The following is an 8792-nucleotide window of genomic DNA, read 5'->3' as shown; positions in this document are numbered from 1 at the left end:
TTATGTTAGATGTGTTCAGGGTTTTTGTTTGCACACTGGTGAGGGGATAATTAGAAAGATTTGGATTAGGAATTAGGGAAGGAACTAGCCATAGACAAGGTGTGGCCCACAGAGGCAAAGATGCAGTGGGATGCTCTTGGCTCATTGGCAGGGATGGAAGCCTCTCAGTACTACAGTGTTTCTTCAACAGTGTTAATTGCCTGTGTATAAGACACTATTTTCAGGATTGCTGTAACTCCAAATCATGATATGGATTTTGAGGGAGCAATATAAATTTGAAAGTGATCATGATGGTCAACATGAACAAATGCTTAAGAATTTTTCCTACCTTGTTCCCCCCCACCCATAACTCTTAATGGTTTTTGAGGGTGTGGGAATAGCTATGAGATTTATTTCAAAGATGAGGAATCTAAGTCTCAGGAAAGTAAAATTTGTCCCAGGTTGAATGTGCTAGAGACAGGATTCAAAACCAGGCTACCTCATTAATTCTCAGGGAGTTAATGGTGCGGTTCTGACTGCATTTGGAAGACGGAGAGGCTAGCAGCAGGCTGGTAGATTAGGGAATAATTAAGGTTGTCAGAGACATGTGTCTGTCTGAGGCCAAACAACTGATGGGTGCGGAAGTAAATCTGGAAGAATAATTGGTTGTGAGGGTGAGACATTGGTTTCTGGAGGTGAGAAGGTCAAGGAATATAATGATGGTGTGTTGAATGGAGTGAAGATGTTGCGATGTCTTAGGATGTTGTAGCTAAAAGGCAGTAAATTAATAACTGGCATATAAGGCCTAAGGTTAACTATGCTGGATATTAACTGTGCTTTGAATTACAGGCTGAAGTTTGTTTTTCAAACATTATCACCCTGTCTACCATCACTTGGTTGGCAACTATAGATGCCATCTTCTTCTGAGGAATGATGACTTTCCAGTGAAGGTCAATATCTCTTCTCCCGGGCTAAGGAACTAGAGAACTCAGAGTCATGAGACACAATGGAAGCACTCAAGTTGTCACTACTTCCCCTTGAATGTTCCCTGTTGGTTGATTGACAGATCTCTGCCTAAGAGAGTATTTGTAAGCATTCATGTGCATATGCTTGTGTGTGTGTGTGTGTGTGTGTGTGTGCGCACACACACGCATGTGTGTGTGTCTATCACTGTGCATGCATGTGTGATTTGTGGATTATAACTATCCTATAGGTGAAACGTGTCCAGGCCTACCTACATGAATAGTTAATTTCTTAAGTTGAAAAAAGCCCCGTGTTAGTCTAAATGGGAAGCCTGGAAATCTGTGTCTTTAGGTCAGCTAGGGAAGGAACCCTAAGGAACAGAGAGCCACTTGGAAAGCCTATTAGGAGGAGGAAAGAGTTGAGCCTGTGAGAATGACAGTAGGTAGACCACTGAGCCAAGAGCTGGCCTGGCTGAGGAAATAGGAAAAGAGCCCTGGAATTCTCTGCCTGTCCCTACATCTCCAAGGGAGAGGTTTAGATTATTTTTATAACATTTTCAGAGCCACCAATCCCTTGATTTATTCCCAAAGCAGTGCTGTGGTTAAAAGAACACAGTATATACAGGCCAAAGTAATTTCAACCCCATTTATGTGGTTCATTTTTACCCCTCTAGGTCTGTGAAGCAAAAGTATGGCTTTTTTACAGCCTTGTAACTTGTTCTTTTCTTCTCCCTTGCATGGTCTCCTGTCCGTGCCTCCCAGAACATGGTCTTTAATGTTCCTTGAATGAGGTCATGGACTCTCACTGGGCAGGACATATGCCCCTTCTCTGTCTCCTCCCTCTCCTTTCTTTGACACAAAGGCCTTCCAATTGCAAGAATGTTGATCTTAGGGGTCTCCAGATTTAGAAATAGCATCAGGGCAGCCTGAAAACTGTAGCTGGGGCCACACTGGGGCCACACTGGGGCCACACTGGGGCACACCTTTATTCCTTCATTTTCTACCCAAGTGATATGAGATCCAGAAACTTTCTGTCATTCAGTAAGACCTTGAAGGTTCCCTCGGCTCTTATTCCAGCCATGGCCACCTTTAACTCGATGTGTATGCTACCACGGTGGGATGCCTCCAGAAACGTGCTTGAGTTTACTCCAACATTTATCCCTCTTCAGGATCAGGGGACCTGGTAATTTGAGATAGGCCTTTAATATACATCCTGTTCAAAGCCATTGAGAGTCTTTAATGAGATTGGAAATGACACCCAGAACAAGCAACCATCCATTGTTCTGCCTGTCAGAAGCATAGAAAATGTGGGCTACCCTAGCCTTTTGAGTCAGTTCCTGCTCAGCATGTGACATGCCAGGTGGCAAGAACCCAGTACCTTCAGAATTTTAGTTGGGGGGAGGTCCATCTTCTTCCTTGAGAGGACAGTACACGCCGAGTCTCCAACCAGCCTTGGCAGAGGCCCAGCTCGCCTCCATCTGCTAAAATCTCGCCTGTCTAAGCTCTGTTCCTGAGGTGTGAAACCGAAGTTGCCTTTAAAAAGGAAAGATTATTTACTTATTTTTAATTGATGGATAATTATATGTCTTTTGGGGGCATAATGTGATATTTTGGTACACGTGTAGTGGAAAACTCAAGATATTTAGGTTATCTGTCATCACAAACATTTATTCCTTGATGGGAATGCTCAAAATCCTGTCTTCTAGCTATTTTAATTGTTGCATTGCAAGCTCATTAACTATGCTCCCTCTTTTATATGATAGCTGTGGAAACCTATTCCTCCTATCTGGCTGTGTCTCTCCACTCATTAAACAACCTTGTCTTCCTTGTCTCTATTCCCCAGTAAAAGCCAGCTGTGCTCTTATGATCTTCTATGTTTTAGACCCCATACAGGAGGGAAAACACACAGCATCTGTCTTTCTGATCCTGGCTCATTTCACTTAATGCAGGTTCCTTGCATATTTCTGTGAATTTTATTCCTTGCATTTCTGAATAATATTTCATTGTTATATGTAACATATTCCTTTTATTCATTCATCTTTTTGGATTTATTTGTGTGTGTGTGTGTGTGTGTGTGTGTGNGAGAGAGAGAGAGAGAGAGAGAGAGAGAGAGAGAGTGTGTTTTGCTTGCATGTATGTATGTATGTATGTATGTATGTACGTATGTACGTACGTATGTGTACCATGTGGATGCCTGGTGCTCCCTGAGATCAGAAGAGGGCACCAGATTCCCTAGAATTGATATTGTTGATGTTGGTTAGCCATCATGTGGGTGCTAGCAATCAAACTTAGGACCTGAGGAAGAGCAGCCAATGCTTTTATCTGCTGTGCCATTCCTTCAACTTTTCAACCTCTCACTGCCCACCCCACACCATTCCCTGTCCGTCTTTTGCTGGCTTCTCCAGCATGCATGGATAAATGTCTTTGTTCTGGGCACAAGTGTTTATCTCTTCTTCCTGACTGCGCATATAATGTGACTAGTTGCCTCTCACCCCTGGTGCCACAGCTAGAGCCACTCTTGCTTCCATGTCTCTGCACCAGGATAGAGTGTACCCTTAAACTGTGAGCTGAAAGAAATGCTTCTGCCTTTAAGTTGCTTTGTCATTCACTGCATCACAGCGACAGGACAGTTGACAGTTGACAGCCAAGGTTAGCCATCACAGACTCTATAGGTCTCACTCTTGCTCTGCCTGCTGTTATTTTATGATTTGTTGTGAGGAGGAACTTTAAGGAAGACTGTGGTGGTTTGAACAAGAATGGTCTCCATAAACTCATGTATTTGAATGTTTAGTCATCAGAGAGTCACACTACTTGAGAAGGATTGGGAGGTGTGGCCTTGTTAGAGGAAATGTGTCACTGGGAGTGGGGTCTGAGGTTTCAGAAACCCATACCTAGTCCCATGTCTCTCTCTTCTTCTGCTGTCTGTGGATCCAGATATAGAACTCTCAGCTACTTCTCCAGCACCATGACTGTGGCTGCCTTGATCCACACCATGGCAGTGGACTGAACCTCTGAACCTGTAAACCAGCCCCAGTAAAATTTGTTCTTTTATAAAAGTTGCTTTGGTCGTGGTGTCTCTTCACATCAGTAGAACAATGACTAAGACAAATCCTGAGGGAGCACTGGGAAAATGTTCCTTTCCAAGCGATGCTTCACCTGGACCTGTGTGGGTGGAGACCCGTGTGGGGGAATCAAACGTCCCTTTCACAGGGTTCACCTAAGACCATGGGAAAACACAGATATTTATGTTACTATTCATAACAGTAGCAAAATTACAGTTATGAAGTAGCAATGAAAACACTTTTGTGGTTGGGGAAGTCCCCATAACATGAGGAACTGTATTAAAGTGTTGCAGCATTAGGAAGGTTGAGAACCACTGGCCTGGACAGATGTGGTTCCTCTTTGCAGCAACAGTATCATGACTCCAAGGCCTGACACTGACTGGTTGACCCTGAGGTTAATCTTAAGGGACTCCTTGACATATCTATTCACTAATTCTTTCACTGCTCCTCCTGCCCTAGCAACAGCTGCTGATGCTGCAGTTGCTATGTCGGCAATATCCTAGCACTCTCTTTTTACCTTCAGTTACCAATTCTTTGCCTTAAAGTCATATCTCTTCGTGTAACTGATTTGGGTTTGTCTGTCAATGGATGTCTGTGCACATATTGGTTTACTTACAATCCCCAGGCTCTGTCTACACTAGCACCTGCAATCCTTACAGACTCATGTCCATGAATATCTTTTAGTTCCAGGTCAGCCACATCAGCTCTCCTGAGGGAGTCGAAGATTTATCTTTCTTAGTGTCACTTTATACATGGAACATTTTTATTTCACATTCTAAATATGATTCTAAATCGTATACAAACCCTTGTATCTTCCTATTGATTTCTTAAATTTCTGTTAAATCTCTGCAGTGAGTTTCTCAGGCATACCTATGCCTCCAGGGAGGCCAGACCCAGCTGCATTAGCAGATTTTGGATTTGTAAGGCAGGAATTTTACCTGTATTGACCAACAACTAACATCATACAAATCCGGGTTTTAAGAAGTTGGGAATTAAGAATTTGAATATTTTAGAGTTTTTCTACTTAGCTTTCATTAGGTGACATCTACCTGTCAGATTGCAAATAATAAAAATCGGAGAAAGAATGGACTAAAGAAGGAAGAGGGTTTATCTTCATGAAACTAGATATCAGAGATGAGAGTACATGGGGTAACCCATCGGTGGTGACCCCTGTATGATGAGAACTCTTTTTACCTTGTCATTTTTGGCTTCTGACTTTCTCCCTCATTTCCTACCCTGGGTAGAAAAGCCACATGGCTCCATGTCAGGGCTTTCATGACAGAGCAGGAAGCACTACCTACAGGACGAAACAGTGCTATGAACGTGACGTAGAGCTTTTCCAACTATTCAAAATAGACTTCCTTTTGCATCTCTCTGGCCAGAACATCTGCATATAGGTACCCCCAGCTGCAAGGGACGTGGGGATATATCACTGCCTGTCTGGTGCATTACACCATTCCTTCTGTCGGCAATGATTCTGTTTGAGAGAGAAGGGGTTAACAGGCATTGGATGGACAGATTTCAGGAACTGCCATCAGAAGTGAATATGTGTCCTGAGCTCAACATATTTTCCTGAACCTTTCAGTGTCCCCAATTCTACCTTCATCTTTAGTGAGGTCTATTTTTAGAGTTGTCATGACTTCGAAGTGTATTCCAGGAGTCCTCATAGCCAATGATACAACATCTTTGCTTCAGATCCTTGAATATTTAAAAAATTTTTTTTGATTTTTTAAATCAATTAATTTATTTACGTTCTGATCACAGCTCCTCTTCCTTCCTCTCCTCCAGTCCCTCCCTTCCAGTCCTTTCCCCCTACATCCCCCTACCCTTATCTTTCCTTCCTCCTCAGAAAAGGAGAGACCTCCTATGGATATTAAGTTGGCCTATCAAGTTGCAGTAGGACTAGATGCATCTTCTCCTATTGTGTCTAGAAAAGTCAGCTTCGTTTGGGGAAAGGGATCCAAAGGCAGGCAACAGAGTCAGATACAGATCCTGCTCCCACTGTTAGGACTCCCACAGGAAGACTGAGCCACACACCTGTTAACTATGCACAGAGGCTTAGATCTGTCTTATATATGATCTCTGGCAGTTCATCATCAGTGAACACCTATAGGCCGATGTTAGTTTATTTCATATGTTTTCTTGGGGTGTCCTTGACCTATCTGGTTTCTTCAATCTTTCTTCCCCCTCTTCCATAGGATTCCCCAAGCTCCTCCTAGTGTTTAACTGTGGGTCTCTGTATCTGTTTCTGCCAGTTGCTGGGTGAAGACTCTCAGGTGACAGTCATGCTAGGATCTTGTCTGCAAGTACAGCAGAATATCATTTATTAGTGTCAGGGTTGGGCTCCCTCTCTCATGGCATAATCCTTACACCTTTGATGCAGAAATTATAATTTCATGGGGAAAATGAACTCATGGGTCATTAATATCTTAACATTGTTAATCTGCCTAGTAGTGTTGTATGGCTTTTCTGTTGCTGTGATAAAATACTATGACCAAAACGCCTTTGAAGAAAGGGCTTATTTGGTCTTACAGTTCCAGGTAGTAGCGAAAGTGGTGGAGAAGGCTTGGCAGCATGGGCTGGAAACAGACATAAATCACATTTCCTTTACATACAGGAAGCAGCCAAGGAGAACAGGAAGTGGCCTGAGGCTATAACCGTCAAGGCATGTTTATATGACCAATATTTTCATTCAAATGTCTACCTCTTAAAAGTTTCATAACCTACTCAAACAGTGCCCCTTACTGGGTACCAAGTATTTAAATGTGAGCTTATGGGGGAGCATTTCTTATTCAAACCACCACAGTGTGTACATAGCATCTTCCCAGCCTGCCTTCTTTGCCATGGGCCATCTCTCTCCTCTGCCTCCCTGGTAGCTCCCTTGGTTCTCTTGACAATTGTTCATCTCCTGGGATTCACCTATAGGTATCTTGTTGATTTCCTTTCTTTCTTTCCGATAACCTCTCACAGTTGCCCAAGGACTAGTTTAGAAATCAGGTTGGAGGCTGGTGAGAATGGAAGCAAAGAAACAGAATCGCTAGACATCTAAGGAAAGGAATTGTCCATAAATGATGATGGATGGATTCAGAGTTGCATCATACATGTTTTTTTCCCCCAAGGATCCTCAGGAAAATGGCAAGGAAAGGGATTAAGGTCTATCAGAGAATGGACAGCTGAACTGGGGTCATTGAGGAGTCCAGGAAAGACTCTTTTATGATAAAAGTGTTTTGGCAAAGAAAGACGTAATGGCTTATTGAGGACTGACTTAATCAAAACCTCTGAGTCATAGTGTATCAGGACTCCCACAAGTCAGCTCACGAAAGCCTGCGGGGTCTCCGTGACGTGGCAGCTGAGATGAGCTAGAAAGCTGCACTGTGGCTTTTGTTCCTTCCTTTCTGCAGTTTGATGGCAGTTTGGTGTCACTTCTCGGTCCTTGACCTGACTCCCCCCCTGTAGTCTCCCACAGCATCTTGCATCTTGCATCTTGCATCATGCTTGTGCCTTAGCCAATGAGAGCCTAGGTAGATACTTAGAGAACTGTAAGTTCTTAAGGTCTGCAAAGTTACACGTCAATTTGAGCCACTATTAGAAACTTTTGCTTAACTGAAATCAAAAGAGCATTTAATTATATATCACCTCTCAAGAGCCGTTTAAGAATCAAACCTGTATTTACAAATGGATTTGAAGTTTTGTCAGTATGGGGAATTAATTCTGTTTCCTCTCAGTGCCAAGAAAAAGTAAATAAACGAAAGGAAGTCTAATTATTTGTTCAGTAATATGAGAAGCGAGGCCTCTGGCCCAAATCCTGCAACCTTCGGTTTTTATCTGATTAAAAAACACAAACTTGCTGGTTGGCGAGGGCAGATGCCTTTAGTCCCGGCAGATGCAAGAGGATCTTTGTGAGTTCAATGCCAGCCTGGTCTACAAAGCAAGTTCTAGAGCAGCCAAGGCTAAACAGAAAAAAACTGTCTTGAAAACAAAATAAGACCCCTGCCCCCAAGGAAAAACACCACCTCCCCCCTAAACTTTAGAATATTTGATTAAGACAAACAGTGCTGCTTCAGACATGGTTTTTGCTCTTCCTGACTGGAGTTTATCTAGGTCAAAGGAGTGAGGATGCAGACAGTAGGCTATCGTACTGTTTTTTCCATAGCCAGATGCTCATCACTGACAGACCTTAGGAAGCACTGCCAGTACAATCCTGAGCCAGAGAACAGGTTATTCTAGCTAGGGACGAGATGGGTCGAATTTATGAAGCAGAGGCAAATGATCTGCATGTGGTGACCCCAGTGACCTTGTACTCCAAGAAGATATATAAAATATAAATCATTTTCTAGTTGTTCATTCTCCCAATTAGCTCACTTGATTTATGAAACTTAAGACTGCCCTGAAATTGTAACCATTTTATCTGGACTTTGGATGTCATTCTCGCCTTTCATAATCAGTTTCTTTATTTTTACAGGGAAGCCAAATATGAGCCTCAGCATTGATATGTGACTCTTGGTTAGCCACATAAAAAAAATCAAAAGGAGACAGGTAAAATTAATTTTAATGATATTTTTATTTAAATCAATATGTTAATATACTGTTATGTAGTTAATCTAAATATTCCAAATATTGATTTTACCAGGGTATTCTAGAGGGGGGGAATGAGAGGCAGAGATGGAGAGATTGATTGAGATTGAACTGATTCACTTCCTTATGGAGCCTAAGAAAACCCATAATCGGACATTCACAAATAAAGGGGATCATTGAAGCAAAGGTGAAAAGTTATGGAGGTCGATAGCAT

This window comes from Mus pahari, chromosome 8 (assembly GCF_900095145.1).
Source record: "Mus pahari chromosome 8, PAHARI_EIJ_v1.1, whole genome shotgun sequence".
NCBI classification, from domain to species: domain Eukaryota; kingdom Metazoa; phylum Chordata; class Mammalia; order Rodentia; family Muridae; genus Mus; species Mus pahari.
Note: the sequence above shows the minus strand (reverse complement) of the source record.